This window comes from Pogoniulus pusillus, chromosome 13 (assembly GCF_015220805.1).
Source record: "Pogoniulus pusillus isolate bPogPus1 chromosome 13, bPogPus1.pri, whole genome shotgun sequence".
Taxonomy (NCBI): domain Eukaryota; kingdom Metazoa; phylum Chordata; class Aves; order Piciformes; family Lybiidae; genus Pogoniulus; species Pogoniulus pusillus.
Genome location: NC_087276.1, coordinates 219014 through 241817, shown reverse-complemented (window position 1 = coordinate 241817; position 22804 = coordinate 219014). Strand labels below are relative to the sequence as shown.

General features: G+C 45.0%; 1 protein-coding gene across 7 annotated transcripts in view; it reads left to right on the top strand.

Moving 5' to 3' along the window:
- The first annotated feature begins 804 nt into the window (after positions 1-804).
- The window catches only part of SPSB4 (splA/ryanodine receptor domain and SOCS box containing 4), a 149910-nt gene continuing 127910 nt past the window's right edge, over positions 805-22804 (top strand). For 6 of the 7 annotated variants that reach the window (XM_064152749.1, XM_064152751.1, XM_064152752.1 and 3 more), the window contains exon 1: positions 805-971. The gene's annotated coding sequence lies outside the window, so the exon portion shown is untranslated. Of the gene's footprint in view, positions 972-2540; positions 2806-22804 lie in introns of those variants that run through there. The other variant, XM_064152748.1, reaches the window with a different exon arrangement.

Genomic DNA, 22804 nt, shown 5'->3' with positions numbered 1-22804 from the left:
GAAAATATAGATGGCTAGTTTTGATGGCCGAGCCAAGTGTGTAGGACAACATCCGTGTGCAATCTACCAGGTGTCCAGCCCCGGCTCTCCTTTGCGGACCACGAGGTGCCAGCAGGATTTCGCATTTTCCTGGCGCTTCCTCCTCAGCGAGGCAAGTTGGCAGCCTTGGCAGGAGCTGATGTCTTCTCCCGGAGGTGCTAGGCAGCGAGACACAGCAGGGCTCCGTGCTAGCCGTTCTGAAAAGTTTGTAGGTGACCGAAGGCGAGTTCCGGGCTTCAGCGGCTGCGGTGAGCGGTCGATCCCGCTACATGGAGCGTGCGGCAACACTTACAGTTCTCCGCGCCCGCGGGGTGGGCTTGGGCAGAGGGAGAAGGGGCGTCGCCATCTGTTGTTAATTCCCCGCTCATTGGATTAGTGACCCGCGGTGATGAGATCAGCGGGATCGGCTTTCGGAGGGGTACGAACACTGACCGCACTCCCCAGCTGCGGCCGGCTCGCGTATGAGGCGGCGGGCGGGCGGGCGGCCCAGGGGGAGGGCGGCGCGCACAAAGCCCCCGGCAGCCGGGGCCACCGGGCCGCCTTCACCACCGCCCCCGGGCACCGGGCGGGGGCTCCTGGGCGGCCTCGGCCCGGCTCTGCCCAGCGGAGCTGAGCTGAACAGAGGCGGGGGTGAGCCACGCCGTGCCGAGCCCCGGAGCTGCCCGCAGCCCCCCGGGCGCGGTGCCCGCCTCGGTGCCGGCCGCGGCGTCTCCCCCGCTGCTCACAGGAGCTTGCTGGGCTGGAAGAGGTGGCAGTTGGTGGGCTCAGTCCGTCTGCTGCAGAGAGCACGGGGTGTATTGTGGGGGACGCTCCTGCGAGCCACGGAGGCCGGCGAGGGTTAAGTTTGTGTATTTGTGAGCCGCGTCTCTTCCTCCGGATTCTCTTTCTCCTCGCGTAACGGATTGACAGAGGAGCTTGGATGAGGTTTTGTGGTGAGTTTGCCAGAGATGGTTTCCTCCATGGGAATTCCGCGTTTTGCAGCACGCCCTGTAGAGAGGAGTTTGTGGTGCTGGTTTCGCTGGTGGTTTTTTTTTTTTTTTTGTTTGTTTGTTTGTTTTTTTCCCAGGGTTTGGATTTTTTTTTAAATTTTTTTTCCACCTAACAGTGTTGGTTTTCAAGCTAGTATTTAAATAGGCTCACTTGTAAATCTGTTTCTGGTTTGTAGTGAAACCTTTTTACCATAGAAATTAAGTTTCCTGAGTTGTAAAAGAGAATTCTTAGACGTTAGATAGTGGGAGATTTCTATTGCTTATAAACTGAGTTTATTTGACTTAGTGCTGCTGAAAGTAAAATCTCTTGCCTGATGACGGCCACAAGCTGATAATTTACAGTAGTCACTTGTCTGTAGAAGCCAGATCTCAGTTAAACTGTTCCAGCATTGACCTGTCTGTTCATTAAGGGCTAGAGGCAAGCGGGACCTCTGTGGAGTCAGGGCTGGATTTCTAGGCGAGCCTTGGGTTTCAACAAAGGAAGGTATTGACTGACTTTGCCCCGGAGGCTGCTCCGAACGCTCCCAGCCGGGCGGGTTTGCTGGCGCTGACTGGTCGCTGCGCTCGCAGAAGGACCAGCGGCTGGAGCTGAGCTGCCCTAGCGGTCTTGCTTATTCCTGAGCTGATGCTCCGGCGTCAGGGCATCCCGGGAGGCTGATGTGGCAGCGTCCATGCTGGCAGCCTACCAGTTTTATTTCTTTGTATCTAGGACTTAGCTGCTACAGGAGGAAAGTGTCCTGTCGGCCAATTGCTACTTCAGTTGCTGGCTTGATGTTGGCTGCAGCCCTTGGCGCTTAAATCATGCCTGATATTCTCGCAGCGTTCTCTTTGCCTTCGGTGACAGAAGCGATCCTTGATAAGATGTCGCCGCGTTGTGAGTTTATCCTCGGGGGAGAAGACAGCCTCAAAGAGTTACTCTTGATGCTTGTGGATGAAAGTGGCCTGGCTTGTGCAGCATGTCCCAATGGATGGTGCATTTTTAATGCTGTTTCTGTAACTGAAGCAGCCTGTAGGATGCGACTATCGAGTTGCCGTTCGGTTATTTGGCGCTGCTGACGGAGCGATGCCAGATGCCGCAAGTCCTCCTGACAACGAGCGGAAGTTTTGTAACTGGCCTTGGCAAACGAAGTCTAGTTTTCCTGGGAGCTAACACACGTCAGTGTCTTGCTGCTGACTCTGGATGTCCTTGGACGACCGTCCTGTGCCTCAGTGCCTGTGTCAGGGCTGAGGGTACTTCCGTCACAAGGACGGCAAAACTTCTCAGCTCGGTGCCTTGATGAGGCCCTCATGTGGATGTCGCTCTGGAAACGCATACTGGAGCTGTTGGGCTGGCGGAGCGCTGTGCTTACAGAGATAACCTCTCTGGATGTCTGTTTGGCTTTGCAAATGTCGCTTAAACTTGTTTGAAATGCCAGGCTTCCTGTTCTACAGGCCTTGTGACTTAGGAATAATAAAGCAGTGCCACCCTTTTGCAAGGACTCTTTTTAGTGTGAGAGAGATACTTTCTTTGCATAGAAGCGGGGGAAAAAACCTCCTACTACACTAATTGACTATGTTGCCTCTTTAAAGAGACAGAATTTATGATTTTTGGTTTTACCAAAATTTCTGAATGATAGACCATCTCTCCTGTGACTCTACGAGCAGCAGCTCTTTAACTTGTGAGGTTTCATTGTTGCTTATAAACTTCTGTAATGGATTTTCCATGTACCAAGAAAAAGTGAGCAAGATGGTTCTGTTCCATTTTCCTTCACAATCACTGTTTGTCACTCTTCTCTATGTAAGTCACTGTCCTCTTTGTGGGGAAGGGAAAAAAAAATTACAGTGTCACTTAATGGCATATTGCAGGACTTGGTATGATAGTTGCTCTGGGTTGGTTTCTTTGTCTCAAATGAAGTCTTCTGCTGTCTGAATTAGTGGCAGCAGCTGAAGAGAGCAGAGCATAGGTTCCTGAGATAGTAAAAATACTTGGTTCAGGTGATTAGCAACATCATGTTAGATACTCAATTGTCCCACTCCCATAATTCTTCTTGACTAGGAGGAGGGTAGAAAGAGTTCTTTACCAGACTGAAGTTCTGTAAGCCATATTAGCTGTCTTCAATGTGCTTGGCTGCTCACTACTACTGCATTGACATCCTTTATTCTTTTTATGATGGGGCAACATCACTTCAAGTGCAAATTTTAGGCTTTCAGAGTCCTTCCAGGCATGGTAAATCCCATCTTGAATAATAATAACATAGAATAGTCTTGATACGCACATCCATCTCCTCAGTAAGGATAAATGCACTTACCTTCTTAATAGAATTTCCTTGTAAAGCAAATATAGATGTATTTTCTTTTTAGCCGATTCCCCAGGATAGAGTTTTGACATAAATGTTGATGGACTTAATGCCCAGACAAGACTGACTGATGACAGAGAAGCAGGGGCACGTACCTTCCTGACACCTTTTAGGAAGAAAACCTGGACTTGTGGCTTAAGTGAAGGACTCCATGTTGGCCATACTGTTTAGATGAATGCAGCATACTTATTGTAGTCTCAGTGAGTTACACAGCTGGAGGCTAGTGGTCATGCAGGCAAAATGGATTGTCCTGGAGACTTACAGCATTTATGAAACCAGTATAGATCCATTATCTGTGACAAAGACAAGGTTTAAGGCTGCCAGTTGAAGAGTTAACCAATTGAAGACAAAACTCAACTGTTTGCTAATTCTGGAAGTTAGTGTTGTTTGGCTCACTGTTTTAAAATAAACAGGTGCTGTGAGTTGAAACTTGACAGACTAGATAGCTCACTCACCTACATGTGTTTTTCGTGGGGCTATGTACATGATAGTGAACCTCTGTCATTCTCTGTAAGCACGTATATCCTTCAGAGATGGCTTTAAGCTGGCTTTGTGATGTGCAATTTAGGCAGCTGATAACTCCTGTGAGCTGGTGCAGAATTTTGCTGTAGGATGAGATGTTAATGCATCACACTCTTCCTGGAAAAGTGTATGGCTTTGGACTTATTTTACTTCTCTGTAGGTCATCTGTGGGAGTTGGTTGGTTGTGGTGCTTTGCTTGTTTGCTTTTTGCTTTTGAAAACTGGATTGGCAGACCATAACCTGCAAATACACTAGAATGTGACACTCCGAAAAGGTCCAATGTGGAGTTTGCTGATAACAAAGAATCAGCAGTTGGCCTTTGAGAAAGTGGTGCATTTTGTATTTTGTTATACTGTTCATTCTATCGTTGCTTTGAAGACAGCTGTGCGTTTGACTTGTGCTCTCTCCAGGGTAAATGCATTTGAAATGGTGGGTGCTATTGGAATCTTGCTTTAAGGTGATGCCCCACATGATGTCAGGAAATGCCTTTGCTTTGCCTCAGCTGCTTGTACTGCTCTGCAGCCCAAGGTCCTTTAGATTGTGTGGTGATAACATTTGGTTTGGGTTTTTTCGGTGTGTCTGGAAAGATGACAGTATGTATAATCGGTAGCATTCACGACCTATCAAGGAAAAAGCCTTGCCCTGAAGAAATTTAATTTTTAAAGCAAAGCTTAAAGAAAAGAGCACGCCCCAGAGCCTTGGTGGCAGCACTGAAAAATGCATCGAAGAGGAGAGGATGAAAACTTGAGTTATATTTTGGGAGAGGTGCTTGTGGGGTTCCACAGCTTTGAGGAGAGAACTGCAGCAGCGATTTGACTGGTAATGTTGGATTAAAACCTGATGTCTCTGTTTTGATTGTCTCTGCTCTATTAAAGTTTGAGTCTGCCTATCAAGAGTGCTGGGTTGAGCTCACAGCTTCCTTCCTTTGCCTCCTTTTCCACAAAAAACCGAGTAGTGACAGGTAGTAGTTTGAATTTACCTGTATGTTATTTATATTTTTTTGGGGGTGTCCTCTTTGCTCTGAGACCAGTGCAGCTCCTCATTTGTGTAGCAAATGAAGTGCAGAAACTGAACATAAATTGTTGTGTTTTGGCCAAAGGAAAAAAAAGGCAAACACATGAGGGAGAATTTATATCTGTTTTCTTCTTAGAAATAGGTGTGGTGCCTAGGTTGAACAAGGATGCTGGCAGTGACCTAAATCTATTCATACTGAAGGCACTTGAACTTAGACCAATGCTGGGCAATATTTAGTATGCTTTTTTGCCTGTCCCTGATTAGTTTTTGTATCTTTGCATTGAGCATTGTAGAGTAATCTTGCTTATGATTGGTATTGGATAATAAGTTATATGGTGCTGCACTGCAGAGTGGGGTGACTTGGCAACTTTACCTTTGAGGATTTGTCAGAGGCTGAAAGTGACAGGCAGGCTTTGGTGTGCAGTATAGAGTGCAGCAATATATGAAATCCATCTTAGAGCTGATAGGAAACTAATTCTTTGAACACCATACAGTGGACTCTAATTGAGTTTGCTTTCTTGGTTTAAATATGTACATTTCCAAAAGGTTCTGACACTGCCCTGTCATTTCACTCAACCGCCAAAGCCTGGTGTGCACTTGTCTGCTGTCAGACTGGATCGTCTCGTTCTATGTTAGCAATTCCCAAAGATCATAGAATTGTAAAGTGGTTTGGGTTGTCTGTCGTCTAGGTCAACCCCCGCCACGGTCAGAAGGGCTATCTGCAGCTATAACAGGTTACTCAGAGTCCCATCCATCCTCTCCTGGAATGTTTTCAAAGACTGGGGCATCTACTAGCTCCCTGGGTAACCTGTGACAGTGTTTCACCACCCATAGTGTTTCTAGTAGGGCACTTTAAGTACTGAAAGGCTGCAATAAGGCCTCCCTGGAGCCTTCTCTTCTGCAGGATGAAAAACCTCAGTAATTTTTCTGCCTGATACCTGAATACAGCAAAGTTCATGGGGGATGGGGTGGAAGACGAAGTGGGGCTAGTACCTAGAGACGGTTCAAGCACCACCTACATCTAGCAGCAGTGGCTACTTCAGGTGACTTTTATTTTCACTTGTTGGTCTGCTCAATGAGTAGACTGCTCAATGCTTGTTTCCATTTGCTTTTTAAATTCAGTAGCCTTTGTTAAAAGTGGCATAGTCTTGAATACTTAAATATCACAGTATCATCAAGGTTGGAAGAGACCTCACAGCTCATCAAGTCCAACCCTTTACCACAGAGCTCAAGGCCAGACCATGGCACCAAGAGCCACGTCCAATCCTGCCTTGAACAGCTCCAGGGACGGCGACTCCACCACCTCCCCGGGCAGCCCATTCCAGTGTCCAATGACTCTCTCAGGGAAGAACTTTCTCCTCACCTCCAGCCTAAATTTCCCCTGGCACAGCCTGAGGCTGTGTCCTCTCATTCTGGTGCTGGCCACCTGAGAGAAGAGAGCAACCTCCTCCTGGCCACGACCACCCCTCAGGTAGTTGTAGACAGCAATAAGGTCTCCCCTGAGCCTCCTCTTCTCCAGGCTAACCAATCCCAGCTCCCTCAGCCTCTCCTCGTAGGGCTTGTGACCATATTTAGAATGGTTCCTTCAAGGAGGTGTTAATCATGCAGACCCACTTGCATTGCCTTAGGCCAGGTGTGATTTGTTTTTGTTTTTTTCAAAGTTGCTGTAAGGTTTAGGTGCTCCGTTTAATTTTAGCTGCTGCTTCATCTCTCCTTCAATGAATGCAAAACCAGTGGGAGAAGACATTTTCTTCATCAGATACTGGAGCTCATAGTTTCAAAAGGAAGCCTTGTTGCACAAAATATTTGCATCAGTGCTTCATTTCATAGTGAGAGTTTGCTGTCAAGAGAAATCCCTGAGTAGTGATTGTAGGCATAGTCATGATCTGTGTTCTTGATTTCTTAATTTTTCATTTAGAATATTCTGGGGATAAAAAAAAATTATTAGGGATGGGTGAAAATGGCTTGGAAGAAAGGCAGAAAGAAAATTTGGCTTTGCTATTGTCTCAACTCTAATTCCTCAAAATCTTCAATTTATGCTATAATTAAAGAAAATATGTGCTAGAAGCCACACAAATTTAAACAATAAGCACACAACGTTATGAACGAGGTGAGCATGTGAGAAAATGCTGTGACAGTCAAAGCGTTGCATAGCCAAGGAAATAGTTGGATTGTTTTGGGTAAAGGGAGTCAGAGCTTTAACGATTTTGTAAGTTACTTGGTAAACAACAAAACATTTCTTGTTTTGATAACTGCATTCAAGGTAGCCTGGATGTAGGGAATAATCTGGGACCAGTACTGATAGTTCTGAAACTTTATTTTCCAAGTTAAATCTTTTAGACTCTGTTTCTAGAAGAAGTTCTGCTCTATTCCCTGCCAAAGTTTCTCATGTGCCTTTGGCAGTAGAATCATTATGTTTTGGAGTAACTAGTTGCTTTTAAATAAAGTTCAAATGTAATTTTGTAGTAGTATTCCTTGCTTGGTGGATGCCATTACGTACAATATTGTAATGTGTCCAGTGTTTGACTTAATATAGGCGAATTGTTGCTTAGGTTAAAACTGATTCTGAGATTCAGTGTAACCCATCTGAGGATTTAAGAGTTAAAGTTGGAACCCAGTCTTTATGACATTGTGTTGTATTATTTACTTTTCTGCCTGAGACAGTTGTGATTAAAAAAAGCCTATTAAAACTAACTATTGTGTTTTGTTATCGTAAAAGTTGATACTTGTGTAATGTGTAAAAAGATGTACTTATAGGTACTTCTTTAGATTTGCATAAGATGTTTGCATGGGGAATTGAGTATCTGTTCCTCATGGTTTGCCACCAATCTAGTTGGACTTAAGTTGAGAATCTTGGTGTGTGATGATAGCATGTGCTGATCTTTCAAGGCCCTGGGAATCTGTTGGGGCTCCAGATGTTTCCCTTGGGCAGGGTCATTATTTTCTCCTTTGCATAGGAAAGAAGCAGCAGCAGTGTGTCCTTTGGGCAGACGTTAAGCCTGCTAGCAAATTAAATTCTGAGCTTTAATGGTTTCATCCGTGCATTAGCTCAGTCTGTGGAGCACAGCAGCTAGGTGTTGTTTTGTTTGGTTTTGGTATTTTTTTGGGGGGAGGGGAGAGTGTGTGACCAAAGTTTAGGGTGTTGAGGTGCAGGGTTTTTTGCCTTCATAAATTATGATGCAGCATAAATAAACCAACCAAAATGCTAGTTCCCTCTGTGTTGATGAATGTCGTCAAGCATGTCAGAGCTGACAGTTAAAATTTTTAACTACAGATGATGACACATCAAAATGTTTAAAAGATGGCAAGTGTTACCATCCTGACCTAGTTTTGACTGCTTTGCTGCATGTTGGTGTTCCACCAGGTTTGTACCAAAGCCACGTCCCTGCATTTCAGTATTGTCAGTTTCTGATGCTGGTAACATCTGTGTAATACTGACTTATTCTTACCTCTAATTTAGAGTATACTGATATTTTACTAAGTATTTGTGTAGTCCTTTGGTTTTGATGTTTCAAGATGAAAAGGCTGTGCTTTTTATCATCTTTCATATTCAAATGTAAATAATGCAGTGAGGCTGCTGACTGTTGAGGATCATTAAAACATAAACCAAAGAAGCTCCTTTGTACTTTGGTCAGTACTGACATAGTTGTTACCAGTAGTCTAGAAAATCCTATGCTTAGTTCATTGATGGCTTGTTTAGAATAAGGTGCAGCGTTGTAAGTGCCATGATCATCTACCCAAGATGTGAGAATGTGCTCAGGAAGGATTTGTTACAACATGTATCATATCTTGTCCTTTGAGGTTTAAATATAACAAGATACGTTAAACAAGCATGAACATGAGATCTGGAATATGTATTACTTGTTCTTAATGTTCATATTAATGGTATTTGAAACAAAATGTGTGGGTGGAGAGAAGGAAGAGAGACGTGTCTGTGCAGTAACTCTTATAGTAGCCATGTGCTGTAGGAAGGCAAAGAACACTCAGCAGCACAAATTCTTGTCAAAGGGACTAAGCCTAGGTTTTCATCAGGATTTAAAACTGAAACGAGGGTGAAAATAGACTCCATGTGCAGAAAGGAAACAGAGCTCCTCCAAAATATTTGTCATGCTCAGACTCCTGTAAGAGGTCGCTGCTGATGTGGTAATCTACCTTCCCTCACCTGGGTAAGCTGCAGTGGAATGGGAGAAGTCTGTGAGACTGCTGCCTTGGAATCATGTCTAGGCATCTTTCAATTTACAACTGCCTCTTTCAGTGAGTCACCTCTGGCATTGATAACTGGCTTGTGTTTCCTGCTCTTAGACCCTGTGCCAAGAATCAAGTTTATTTTTACTCTCATGCACTGCTTTCTAGCAATGTTGGAGTGATAGTCCAAGAGAGAAGAAATCCATACGTGCTGAGCCATCACAGTTTGACTGTTGGAAGAAGACACTGAAGGGTAATTCAAGCTGAAATGTATCAACCCTCTGGGAATATGAGAGTGACTGATGAGCCAGCTTTTGGTGCAGCACTCCCTCCACAGCCTGTTAATAGGGGACAGAGAAGCTGAAAGTCTCAATGAATACAGAAACCAATCCAGTCCCTTTGCTTTTCACGCAGAATCACAGAATTAACCAGGATGGAAAAGACCCTCAAGGTCTTTAGATTTGAAGTTTTCCCTGTGGTAAAATAGTCTGAAACTTGAGGAAGCTATGTCCAAGGTTGGGCAGAATGTAATTTAGTTGTGAACGCTGTCGGGTGTGGAGTTATTTGGTACGTGAGAGGGTAACGTTCCCCTGTAGCTGGAATTGGTGTGATAGCTTGTGTGGCTATTGGTGTAACATAATTCCTGTGCATAGAGACCTGACATCTTGTTTGCTTTGAAGAAAGTGAGTTAATATAGAAGTATTTTTCTTCTCATTTTGGATGCTGGAAGGAGAAGGTAAATGACTGCTTAAATGTGGTATCTAAATTTAGATGTCTGTATTAGCAACGCAGAAAACGTAGTAGTGAGGGTAGCCGTTCCTCCGGAGCACTGCTGTCAATGTAGACAGCTTGGGTATTTAACTCAAGTGGACACCTAAACTGTGCAGGGCAGGCATCTCCTTACACCCACTGAAAAATGTGAGTGGGATGCTTCCTCGGGGTATCCTTACACAAAGGCATAACTGTATCTCCAGGACTTCTAGTCTTAGCAGGAAACTTTCAGGTGCAGGTAGGATGTCTTGGCACAATGTCATGCTGGCTATGCAGGCCAATCATGTGCAGGCATTTAGAGCCTGTTCCTGGTAAGCTCTCCAGGCACATTCAGGATACAAAATGAGGCGGCAGCAGCCCTGTGCTACCTGCTTATCCCTTTTATCAATATCCAGCCCAAGACTAATGGGGCATTGGACATAGATTAGCCAAACAGAATGGCACTTTGCCAGGCCTCACCATATTAGATGAACCAGGGCTTTCACCCTTCCCTCCCATGCTTGCTTCCCCTAGCACAAAACGGGGCGGGGGGGAACGTGTCTGGGCATGGATAAGACCATGTTTGCTCTACTGAGCCTACCACCACACAAAGATGTAGGTTGATGGTCTTGGTAGAATTCAGGTTTTGTGTTTAGGCCTCTTACAGTGCAGGAAGCTTTTATTCCATGTAATAATTAGCTTTTGAAATAATGAAGATTATCTTTCATTTTAATCACTTTTTCTTCATAACAGGGAGGAAAAAATTGTGTTTTGTAAGAGTCCCAACTTTGTTCTCAGTGTTTACCAGAATGGCGTTTTCATTGAATTTTGTATTTATGGAACTGATACTTAAATCTTGTAGTATTCATGGGTTCTTACCAATTCCTTCATTCTGTATTAGTCAGCTGTATTTTTAAGGAGTGCAAACTTCTGTCCTGCTCATCCTAACAAAGCAAAAAAATCAGTAAATGATATTTTGTCAAGAGAATTATTTCAATTGGTCATTTTTAATACACCTTAATATTAATTCAGCTACACTTCCCTTGCTAACACTAAGTATTATATACTTGTTTCAGATCCAATATGTGACTAGCTCGTTGATAAACAACAAAAGTAGGTTTAAATTTCATGCCTGTACTTGGCAAAACTAATGGATGATAATCAGTGTAATGGCTGATGATAGATTGTGCTCTACCAGCAGGGAACCTGAGCCCAGAAGATGTAACACAAGAACATGAACTGCTCATGACTGGTTGGTGAATGTGTTCTTCTCCAGATGCTTTCTTGATATCTTCAATTAACTTGATTAAACAGCTTAGCTTAAATAAGCAGAGTTTGTGACTTGGAAATTCTCCTGTGCAGTATTTTACTATTGCCTTAGGAATTAATTCCTTTACTATTTTGTCTGTGTGAATGAGGCAGCCTTGGTTGCTCCCACATCTTGCACAGATATGAAACAATGAATACTTAGAATGAGAAGCACACACAGGGGTGATTTTTTTTCCCTCTCTGCAATTGGATCTAGGCAAAAGTCCTAAATCATAGTGATTTCTACACAATGCAATCGAATGGAGACTGACTACATTATTTCTTTATTAGTATTGAAAGTTCCCCCTGCTTAGATCACTGTGAGTCCATTGTCAACAGCAAATAATGTGCCCTCTTTCCCCACTGCCTTTCCCTCTGCTTTGAAGCTGTGGTTTGTAGTGCAAGGTTATCTCCAAATAACCATCTGCTGGCATGAGTCAGGTAGCTGATGTGCTTGTGATAGAGCCTGGCCAAAACAGTTCACCAAGTATTTTTCTTCCTATACTTACTGGTCAAGTGGCTAGTGGCTGCTCTTGTATGGTTCTGACCACCATTTTAAGCCAGCGGTTCCTGAGTAATGAAGTTGCTCTTAGGGACTGCTTTGAAATATAGTTAAGTGTGATGGTTTGGGGGTTACCCCGCCCCCCCCACACTTTGTATTTGCCCCAGCTAACTCAGACGGACCCTGGGAATATAGATGAAGCAATTTATTTACAGCTAGCAGAATTTACAAGCAGCTATTTACAATATATACAGTTATATACAGTTATATACAGAAATATACAAAGGATAAACAATACAAAAGCACAACTCCCCTCTCAGAAACCTGAGTCCCCAGGAGGGGCTCTCAAACCACCCCAACACCTCCCCCGGCCCTCTCAACCTTACCCCAGTTCTCAGGAAGAAGAGAGGTGCAGCCAAGAGGTTAGGGAGCAAGGTTAGTGGGAGCAGGGTTAATGAGATGTGACCAGGTCTAAGGCAAAAGCAAGAGTGAGAGACAAAATGGAGAAAAAGTCTTTCTTCTTCCCAGAGCTCTCAGCGAGACTGTGAGAGAAGTTGACATCAATTGTTTTAATTTCACTGCATGTTATCTAGTTCTTCTACCAAAACATTCCAGCTTGCTTCAAACTACCACAATCCACCCCTTGTCTACTTCGCTCAGAGTATCACTGAGAATTATCCAATCTAATCTAAACCAATTATTTACACTAAAACAATATATACAAGTTCAGTTCACACTTCAATCAGATGTAGGTGATTCAAAAGCTCAGAACAGGGACTCCCAGGTGATGTTGGGTTCGTGCTCACGTACTGTAGATTCTATCGTAGATTCTCTCAGTGTTGGGCGCCGATGTTACCTAGAACAAAAAACTCTTAACAACTTGAATTTAAACTCTCTCAGCTAAGGTTAAATTTCTCTGTGGAATACACTGGATTTCACCATTCTCCTGCATTACCCAGTATGTGTGACCAGGACCTTCAGCAGAAACCACCCCTCGGACAGGTTTCCCTTCGCCCGAAGGAGAAAATACCCAAACAGTTTTCCCTAACAGATTCTTCTCATGTACAACAGGAACTTTATCACCGTCTACTGTTTGGACCAAATCTGATTGTGCAGGTCCTGCTCTGTTTACTGAACCTCTACTATTTACCAACCAAGTATCTTCTGCTAAATGTTTGTCCCAGTTTTTCAGAGCTCCACCCCCCATGGCTTTTAGGGTGGTTTTCAGCAAACCATTGTAGCGCTCAATCTTCCCTGAAGCTGGTGCATAGTAGGGTATGTGATAGATCCATTCAATACCATGCTCTTTGGCCCAGTTTTTCACAAGATTGTTCTTGAAATGAGTACCATTGTCTGACTCGATTCTCTCTGGAGTTCCATGTCTCCACAAGATCTGTCTCTCCAAACCAACAATGGTGTTACGTGCAGTAGCATGTGGAACTGGATAGGTTTCCAACCATCCAGTGCTGGCTTCTACCATCGTTAGCACATACTGCTTGCCAGAACGCGATCGAGGTAAAGTGATGTAGTCAATCTGCCAGGCTTCACCATACTTGTACTTTGACCATCTCTCACCATACCATAAGGGCTTGATTCGCTTAGCCTGCTTAATAGCAGCACAAATGTCACAGTCATAGATGACTTGGGTGATAGCGTCCATGGACAAGTCAATTGACCTATCACGAGCCCATCGGTATGTTCCATCTCTGCCTTGATGTCCAGATGAGTCATGGGCCCACCGAGCTAAGAACAGCTCACCTCGGTGTTTCCAATCAAGGTCAATGTCAAGTTCACAGTTGGTATCAACTTGAGCAATCTTAGCAGCTTGGTCTGCCTGCTGGTTATGTTGATGTTCCTCAGTGGCTCTGCTCTTAGGCATGTGTGCGTCTACGTGCCGCACCTTCACTGGAGTTCTCTCCAGCCGTGCATCAATGTCCTGCCATAGATCAGCACACCAAATAGGCTTTCCTTTCCTCTGCCAACCATGCTTCTTCCAGTCCTTTAGCCAACCCCATAGAGCATTGGCTACCATCCACGAGTCGGTGTAGAGGTAAAGGATAGGCCAATTCTCACGTTCAGCCACATCAAGAGCAAGTTGGACAGCTTTTCCCTCAGTGAACTGACTGGATTCTCCTTCTCCATCTTTCGTTTCGGTAACTCTCCTGGTTGGACTCCAAACCGCTGACTTCCATATTCGCTTGTTCCCAACAAGATGACAGGAACCATCTGTGAACAAAGCATAATTCTTTTCCTGATCAGAGAGATCACCACAGGGAGGAGATTCCTCAGCACAAGTTATTTTCTCTTCTGGAGGTTTGGTACAGTCTGTGCCTTCCGGCCAGTTGGTGATCACCTCCACCAGACCAGGTCGGTCAAGATTACCTATTCGCGCTCGTTGGGTTATCAAAGCCATCCATTTAGATCAGGTTGCATCTGTGGCATGATGTGGTGATGAACCTTTGCCCTTTGTGATGGTTTGGGGGGTTACCCCGCCCCCCCACACTTTTGTATTTGCCCCAGCTAACTCAGACGGACCCTGGGAATATAGATGAAGCAATTTATTTACAGCTAGCAGAATTTACAAGCAGCTATTTACAATATATACAGTTATATACAGAAATATACAAAGGATAAACAATACAAAAGCACAACTCCCCTCCCAGAAACCTGAGTCCCCAGGAGGGGCTCTCAAACCACCCCAACACCTCCCCCCGGTCCCTCTCAACCTTACCCCAGTTCTCAGGAAGAAGAGAGGTGCAGCCAAGAGGTTAGGGAGCAAGGTTAGTAGGAGCAGGGTTAATGAGATGTGACCAGGTCTAAGGCAAAAGCAAGAGTGAGAAACAAAATGGAGAAAGAGTCTTTCTTCTTCCCAGAGCTCTCAGCGAGACTGTGAGAGAAGATGACATCAATTGTTTTCATTTCACTGCCCGTTATCTAGTTCTTTTACCAAAACATTCTAGCTTGCTTCAAACTAGCACAATCCACCCCTGTCTACTTCGCTCAGAGTATCGCTGAGAATTATCCAATCTAATCTAAACCAATATTTACACTAAAACAATATATACAAGTTCAGTTCACACTTCAATCAGATGTAGGTGATTCAAAAGCTCAGAACAGGGACTCCCAGGTGATGTTGGGTTCGTGCTCACATACTGTAGATTCTATTATAGATTCTCTCAGTGTTGGGCACCGATGTTACCTAGAACAGAAAACTCCTAACAGCTTGAATTTAAACTCTCTCAGCTAAGGTTAGATTTCTCTGTGGAATACACTGGATTTCACCATTCTCCTGCATTACCCAGTATGTGTGACCAGGACCTTCAGCAGAAACCACCCCTCGGACAGGTTTCCCTTTGCCCGAAGGAGAAAATACCCAAACAGTTTTCCCTAACAGATTCTTCTCATGTACAACAGGAACTTTATCACCGTCTACTGTTTGGACCAAATCTGATTGTGCAGGTCCTGCTCTGTTTACTGAACCTCTACTATTTACCAACCAGGTAGCTTGTGCTAAATGTTTGTCCCAGTTTTTTAGAGTTCCACCCCCCATGGCCTTTAGGGTGGTTTTCAGCAAACCGTTGTAACGCTCAATCTTCCCTGAAGCTGGTGCATAGTAGGGTATGTGATAGATCCATTCAATACCATGCTCGTTGGCCCAGTTTTTCACAAGATTGTTCTTGAAATGAGTACCATTGTCTGACTCGATTCTTTCTGGAGTTCCATGTCTCCACAAGATCTGTCTCTCCAAACCAACAATGGTGTTACGTGCAGTAGCATGTGGAACTGGATAGGTTTCCAACCATCCAGTGCTGGCTTCTACCATCGTTAGCACATACTGCTTGCCAGAACGCGATCGAGGTAAAGTGATGTAGTCAATCTGCCAGGCTTCACCATACTTGTACTTTGACCATCTCTCACCATACCATAAGGGCTTGATTCGCTTAGCCTGCTTAATAGCAGCACAAATGTCACAGTCATAGATGACTTGGGTGATAGCGTCCATGGACAAGTCAATTGACCTATCACGAGCCCATCGGTATGTTCCATCTCTGCCTTGATGTCCAGATGAGTCATGGGCCCACCGAGCTAAGAACAGCTCACCTCGGTGTTTCCAATCAAGGTCAATGTCAAGTTCACAGTTGGTATCAACTTGAGCAATCTTAGCAGCTTGATCTGCCTTCTGGTTATGTTGATGTTCCTCAGTGGCTCTGCTCTTAGGCATGTGTGCATCTACGTGCCGCACCTTCACTGGAATTTTCTCCAGCCGTGCATCAATGTCCTGCCATAGATCAGCACACCAAATAGGCTTTCCTTTCCTCTGCCAACCATTCTTCTTCCAGTCCTTCAGCCAACCCCATAGAGCATTGGCTACCATCCACGAGTCGGTGTAGAGGTAAAGGATAGGCCAATTCTCACGTTCAGCCACATCAAGAGCAAGTTGAACAGCTTTTACCTCAGCGAACTGACTGGATTCTCCTTCTCCATCTTTCGTTTCGGTAACTCTCCTGGTTGGACTCCAAACCGCTGACTTCCATATTCGCTTGTTCCCAACAAGATGACAGGAACCATCTGTGAACAAAGCATAATTCTTTTCCTGATCAGAGAGATCACCATAGGGAGGAGCTTCCTCAGCACGAGTTATTTTCTCCTCTGGAGGTTTGGAACAGTCTGTGCCTTCCGGCCAGTTGGTGATCACCTCCACTAGACCTGGTCGATCACGATTACCCATTCGTGCTCGTTGGGTTATCAAAGCCATCCATTTAGACCAGGTTGCATCTGTGGCATGATGCGGTGATGAACCTTTGCCCTTGAACATCCAGTTTAGAACTGGTAGTCTAGGAGCTAAAAGCAATTGTGACTCAGTTCCAATCACCTCAGAAGCTGCTTTCACTCCCTCATAGGCTGCTAGTATCTCTTTCTCTGTTGCAGTGTAATTTGTCTCTGAACCTCTGTAACAACGTCCCCAGAAACCAAGTGGACGACCACGTGTCTCATTTGGAGCTCTCTGCCAAAGACTCCAAGTTGGACCATTGTCACTGGCAGCCGTGTACAGAATGTTCTTAATGTCCGGACCAGATCTCACAGGTCCCAAGCCCACTGCATGGACTATTTCTCGCTTAATTTGATCAAAGGCTGCTTGTTGTTCAGGTCCCCACTCGAAATTGTTTCTCTTACGAGTCACATCGTGCAGAGGATTGACAATCTGACTAAAACCAGGAATGTGTAGTCTCCAAAATCCCACCACACCAAGGAAAGAAAGTGTGTCCTTCTTACTGGTGGGAACAGCCATGGTAGAGACTTTGTTGATCACATCCTGAGGAATGTAACGGTGACCATCCTGCCACCGCACTCCCAGAAACTGAATTTCTTTGGCAGGTCCTTTGACCTTGTCTCTCTTAATGGCAAAACCTGCTTGCAGCAGAATGTCAATGATTTTGTTACCTTTCCCGAAGACTTCCTCAGCAGTTTGGCCCCACACAATGATGTCGTCGATGTACTGGATGTGCTCTGGAGCTTTACCTTTCTCCAGTGCATTGTGGATGACTGAGTGACAGATGGTTGAGCTGTGTTTCCACCCCTGAGGCAAACGGTTGAACTGGTACTGGATTCCTCTCCAGGTGAATGCAAACTGAGGCCTGCACTCCTTTGCTATGAGAATAGAGAAGAAAGCATTAGCAATGTCTATGGTTGCATACCATTTAGCCTCCTTCGATTCCAGCTCGTACTGGAGCTCCAGCATGTCCGGCACAGCTGCACTCATGGGTGGCGTCACCTCGTTGAGGGCACGAAAGTCAACTGTCAGTCTCCAGTCGCCCGTAGGTTTGCGCACAGGCCAGATGGGACTGTTGAAAGGTGAATGAGCTTTCTCAATGACAGCCTGACTCTCCAATTGACGAATCAGCTGATGAATGGGCAACAAAGAGTCACGGTTAGTTCTGTACTGCCTATGATGAACAGTTTGAGTTGCAATTGGCACTTCCAGGTCCTCAATGTCACGATGTCCCACAACTGCAGATTCATCAGAAAGTTCAGGTCTAATGGACAATTTCAATTTATCATCCTCAATCTCTACAGATGCTATTCCAAAAGCCCATTTATGACCCTTAGGATCTTTGAAACAACCTTGTCTCAAAAAGTCAATTCCCAAAATGCAAGGCGCATCAGGACCAGTTACAATAGTATGTGTCTTCCACTCTTTACCAGTTAAACTGATCTCAGCCTGTATCTTAGTTAACTCTTGAGATCCACCAGTGATTCCAAAAATAGATATGGACTCTGTCCCTTTGCAATTAGATGGCAATAAAGTACACTGAGCACCTGTGTCAACTAAAGCCCTGTATTTCCGAACTCTTGAACTGCCAGGCCACCTAATGAATACATTCCAATAGATTCGATTCTCTCCACTATCCCTTTCCTCCTCCTGGCTGGAGGCAGGGCACCCCTAATGCTGAACATGGCATGTAGGGTGTACACAATGATTGGTGTTGTTGTGAGAGGAATTGCAACTGTTGGAACAATTGCAATTGCTCTCGGGAGCTGAAGAAGTGACAGCTACTTTCCTGGCATTGCTGCCTCTGTTTCTGCCACTCTGCAGTTCCCTGACTCTCTTTGAAAGAGCTGAAGTAGGTTTACCATCCCATTTGTTCATGTTCTCCCCGTATGTGTCACGCAGAAGTATCCACAGTGACGCACGTGATTGCTGCTGTCTGGGTGGAATTTGTCTCCTCCTAGGCTGGAATTGCCTTGCAGGAGGTGGGCGTCTGTTCCTGACTGCAGAAACATGCACCCATTCAGATGATGCAGGAATGGTATCCTTTACCAGATTGGAAATTGAGGTTTTAAGGTCCTCCTTCAGTTCTTTCATGCTCTCCTGAAAACCATCTTTAAGCTCTGTAGTCATAGTCTTTATGGCACAGATTATACCAGAATGTGACAAGCTGTCCTCTGTCTGCCTGAGCTGGTCAGTGAATTCACCAACAGTGAAAGATCTTCCATTATCACTCCTTGCTAGAAATTTGCTGGCCAAGATGTTAGCATAGGATGAAGGAGCAAGCTTAATCAGCTTCTTCATGAGACCTGTTCCCAAAGGAATATCGTCAAGCTCATGAGTGCCATGATCTCCATAAAGCACTTCCTTCACAGCAAACTCCTTTAGAAGCTTAATTCCCTGCTCAACGGTGTTCCATTTCTTGGCAGCCCATGGCAAATCATCTCGGGAAGGATATCTCATAGCCACAGCCAACAGAAGGCGTGTCCACAAGCTAACCCTACCAAGAGGACTTGCCAGGTGTTTGTCCACTCCACTCTCCTTAGTGAGTGGTCCCAGCTGCTTGGCAGACTTGTCTCCTACCTGCAGAGCATTAGCACCAATGCCACGGCATCTCACTAGCCAGCTTAAGATTGGCTCACCTGATTCCCTTGTGTATTCCTTCCTAACTTCCCTGACCTCTCTGAGTGGATCCTTGGAGCCTTGGATGTCATCTTCCTCCTGTTCGTCCTGCTGATCTGGTGGTACTGGGCCAAACACAATCTTCCTCATAGCATTCCTAAACTCATGGGAACCATCCTCTCTCCTGGCAGCTAACCTCACAGCACTCCTCTCACTTGAGTATTGTTGTCTCAGCACATCTACAAGGTCTCGCAGTCTAACTATCTCCTCCTCCTCCTCTTGCTGCTGATCACCAGAGGTCCCCTCTCTTACATCCTCCTGCGAACCACTCTTTGTCTTAGCTTTTGCCTTAGCAGGTGCCAGAAGGGCCTGAGCAGCAACAGACTTGGATGTGTCTGCTGGAGGATTTGAATCTTTAGGAGTTTGACCTGGAGCATTTGAATTATTGGAGGTCTGACTTGGAGCATTTGTATTACTGGGGGTCTGACCTGGAGCTTGTGAGTTCAGATCTGCCTTGCTTTTAACAGGAGGATTTTGGTTCTGGTCTGCTGGCTGGGGGTTCGAATTGGCTGAGCTGGTGTCATTAGGATTTGGACTGACTGGGCTAGCGTTACTAGCATTAGCATTAGCGGGATTGTTTGCCTGTCCTCCTGGGATGCCTGCCAACCCTGAGGTGTTATCATTTTTCCTAGGAACATTCTGATTTTGGGTACCTGCCTGTCCTCCTAGGGCTCCTGCTGAGCTCTGCCCGTTATTGTTTTTGTTTTTGTTATCATTGTTTACGTTAGTGGCACGAACACTGGCTGTGTTCCCAGCACTTGGAGAAGGAGGGGCAGAGGCTGGCAAGGGGGAAGCCGATAACTGTGTTCCCTTGTTTTGCTGTGAAAGAGACTGCTTCTGAGACACAGAATTTTTCCTAGCTCTTACAGAAGCTGGTTTTGAATTTTTCACCAATAATGCCAAAATTAATATGAATATTAAAATCATGAGGCAAATATTAAAAACTGTGAGAAGAAAAACAGTTTTACATGAGCATGTGCCTATACAAACAGTTGGGATTCCTGTCTTAGGCTGAATAACTCTCATTAGAGCCATATTTAAAGCACAATTTCCATTGATTGTCACATTATTGACCAGAGCTCCTGTAATGTCCTTGGTAATATTCTCAGAGATATTAAAACCAGCATAACCAAGAATCAAATCACCACAGCTCCAGAACATATGTGAAACCTTAGCTTTAGCCTTATTATAAGCCAGATCAATGAAATAAGCAACAATTTGACCTTTTAACCAACTAAATGCCAAGAAAACAAAACCAGACCAGAGCAATGCACCAACCAAATACAATAGCTGCTTGATTAGCTTCATCTTAATTCCCAGAGCTAATTTCCAATCACTCCCATATATCTCTAGCCCCACGTTGGGAAAGCCAATAAAAAATGTGATGGTTTGGGGGTTACCCCGCCCCCCCCACACTTTTGTATTTACCCCAGCTAACTCAGACGGACCCTGGGAATATAGATGAAGCAATTTATTTACAGCTAGCAGAATTTACAAGCAGCTATTTACAATATATACAGTTATATACAGAAATATACAAAGGATAAACAATACAAAAGCACAACTCCCCTCCCAGAAACCTGAGTCCCCAGGAGGGGCTCTCAAACCACCCCAACACCTCCCCCGGCCCTCTCAACCTTACCCCAGTTCTCAGGAAGAAGAGAGGTGCAGCCAAGAGGTTAGGGAGCAAGGTTAGTAGGAGCAGGGTTAATGAGATGTGACCAGGTCTAAGGCAAAAGCAAGAGTGAGAAACAAAATGGAGAAAGAGTCTTTCTTCTTCCCAGAGCTCTCAGCGAGACTGTGAGAGAAGATGACATCAATTGTTTTCATTTCACTGCCCGTTATCTAGTTCTTTTACCAAAACATTCTAGCTTGCTTCAAACTAGCACACCCTTGAACATCCAGTTAAGAACTGGCAGTCTAGGAGCTAAAAGCAATTGTGACTCAGTTCCAATCACTTCAGAAGCTGCTTTCACTCCCTCATAGGCTGCTAGAATCTCTTTCTCAGTTGCAGTGTAATTTGTCTCTGAACCTCTGTAACAACGTCCCCAGAAACCAAGTGGACGACCACGTGTCTCATTTGGAGCTCTCTGCCAAAGACTCCAAGTTGGACCATTGTCACTGGCAGCCGTGTACAGAATGTTCTTAATGTCCGGACCAGATCTCACAGGTCCCAAGCCCACTACATGGACTACTTCTCGCTTAATTTGATCAAAGGCTGCTTGTTGTTCAGGTCCCCACTCGAAATTGTTTCTCTTACGAGTCACATCATGCAGAGGTTTGACAATCTGACTGAAACCAGGAATGTGTAGTCTCCAAAATCCCACCACACCAAGGAAAGAAAGTGTGTCCTTCTTACTGGTGGGAACAGCCATGGTAGAGACTTTGTTGATCACATCCTGAGGAATGTAACGGTGACCATCCTGCCACCGCACTCCCAGAAACTGAATTTCTTTGGCAGGTCCTTTGACCTTGTCTCTCTTAATGGCAAAACCTGCTTGCAACAGAATGTCAATGATTTTGTTACCTTTCTCGAAGACTTCCTTAGCAGTTTGGCCCCACACAATGATGTCGTCAATGTACTGGATGTGCTCTGGAGCTTTACCTTTCTCCAGTGCATTGTGGATGACTGAGTGACAGATGGTTGAGCTGTGTTTCCACCCCTGAGGCAAACGGTTGAACTGGTACTGGATTCCTCTCCAGGTGAATGCAAACTGAGGCCTGCACTCCTTTGCTATGGGAATAGAGAAGAAAGCATTAGCAATGTCTATGGTTGCATACCATTTAGCCTCCTTCGATTCCAGCTCGTACTGGAGCTCCAGCATGTCCGGCACAGCTGCACTCATGGGTGGCGTCACCTCGTTGAGGGCACGAAAGTCAACTGTCAGTCTCCAGTCGCCCGTAGGTTTGCGCACAGGCCAGATGGGACTGTTGAAAGGTGAATGAGCTTTCTCAATGACAGCCTGACTCTCCAATTGACGAATCAGCTGATGAATGGGCAACAAAGAGTCACGGTTAGTTCTGTACTGCCTATGATGAACAGTTTGAGTTGCAATTGGCACTTCCAGGTCCTCTATGTCATGATGTCCCACAACTGCAGATTCATCAGAAAGTTCAGGTCTAATGGACAATTTCAATTTATCATCCTCAATCTCTACAGATGCTATTCCAAAAGCCCATTTGTGACCCTTAGGATCTTTGAAACAACCTTGTCTCAAAAAGTCAATTCCCAAAATGCAAGGCGCATCAGGACCAGTTACAATAGTATGTGTCTTCCACTCTTTACCAGTTAAACTGATCTCAGCCTGTATCTTAGTTAACTCTTGAGATCCACCAGTGATTCCAAAGATAGAAATGGACTCTGTCTCTTTGCAATTAGATGGCAATAAAGTACACTGAGCACCTGTGTCAACTAAAGCCCTGTATTTCCGAACTCTTGAACTGCCAGGCCACCTAATGAATACATTCCAATAGATTCGGTTCTCTCCACTATCCCTTTCCTCCTCCTGGCTGGAGGCAGGGCACCCCTAATGCTGAACATGGCATGTAGGGTGTACACAATGATTGGTGTTGTTGTGAGAGGAACTGCAACTGTTGGAACAATTGCAGTTGCTCTCAGGAGCTGAAGAAGTGACAGCTACTTTCCTGGCATTGCTGCCTCTGTTTCTGCCACTCTGCAGTTCCCTGACCCTCTTTGAAAGAGCTGAAG